Genomic DNA, 1,062 nt, shown 5'->3' with positions numbered 1-1,062 from the left:
ACATGCAAATTTATATAAATCAAGTTCATTGGGAATCAAAACCTTTTTCTTTATTTTTCTTTTTTCCACTAAAGAGCATGCACAGAGACTTTTTCTATTTGATCACTAGATTGGAGCTGTTGCAGCTATATTCTGGCAGTGGATTTGGATAATGGTCAAGTTTTAGGTTTTGCTAACAAGAGCTATTAAAGCAAACAAACCAAAATCCTCTGAATAAATTCAGTGTATCCCAGACCATTGCCTCTAGGCAGGCAAATCTGGTTCACTGGGGACAACTCAGGAAGTGATAAGTGAACCTGTATGCACAATCTGTATAACCAGACTGAATATAACAGTACTCAAATATTAATGGAGTAAATGTTAAAACATTCCCTTTCAACAGGAATGACTAGATCTCAGAAACATATTACAAATAAATAGCCAGGGCTTAATTTCTTTAGAACCCTTATACCGCTATTTTTCTTCTGGAAAAATATAGGTATAAGGGTTCCTTATACCTGCTTAATGTTCAGCTCACTAGAGAGATTAGTGTCTAACTTGTCAACAAAAACACAGACACACAAGCACCCACATAAAGGAAGTACTGCAGCTGTCGCCTTTTGTCATTTACTCCACCAGTTGGAGCAGATGAATGTTAACTGCAGCGCACTTTGCTGGATTTGATCAAGCTTCCTCAAGAAGATACCACAGTATGGTCCTTACTTTGAAGAGCCTGAAGGCCGTGAAACCTGTGCTTCAAATTGCCATCTACCAAGGTGCAAATCTCATTTGAGAACAGTAGGGTTGGCCGGGGCAGTGGCTTACGCCTGTAATCCTAGCACTTTGGGAGGTAGAGGACGGGGGATCAACGGAGCCCAGCACTTTGAGATCAGCTTAGGCAACATGGTGAGACCCCATCTCTACAAAAAATAAAAATTGGCCAGGAGAGGTGGTAGGAGCCTGTAAACCCAGCTACTCAGGAGACTGAGGCGGTGGGATCACTTGAGCTTGGGGAGTGGGGGATGCAGTGATCTGAGATTGTGCCACTACACTCCAACCTGGGTGACAGCATGACACCCTGTC

The sequence above is a fragment of the Cebus imitator genome, unplaced genomic scaffold (assembly GCF_001604975.1).
Source record: "Cebus imitator isolate Cc_AM_T3 unplaced genomic scaffold, Cebus_imitator-1.0 Scaffold506, whole genome shotgun sequence".
Classification (NCBI taxonomy): Eukaryota; Metazoa; Chordata; class Mammalia; order Primates; family Cebidae; genus Cebus; species Cebus imitator.
Note: the sequence above shows the minus strand (reverse complement) of the source record.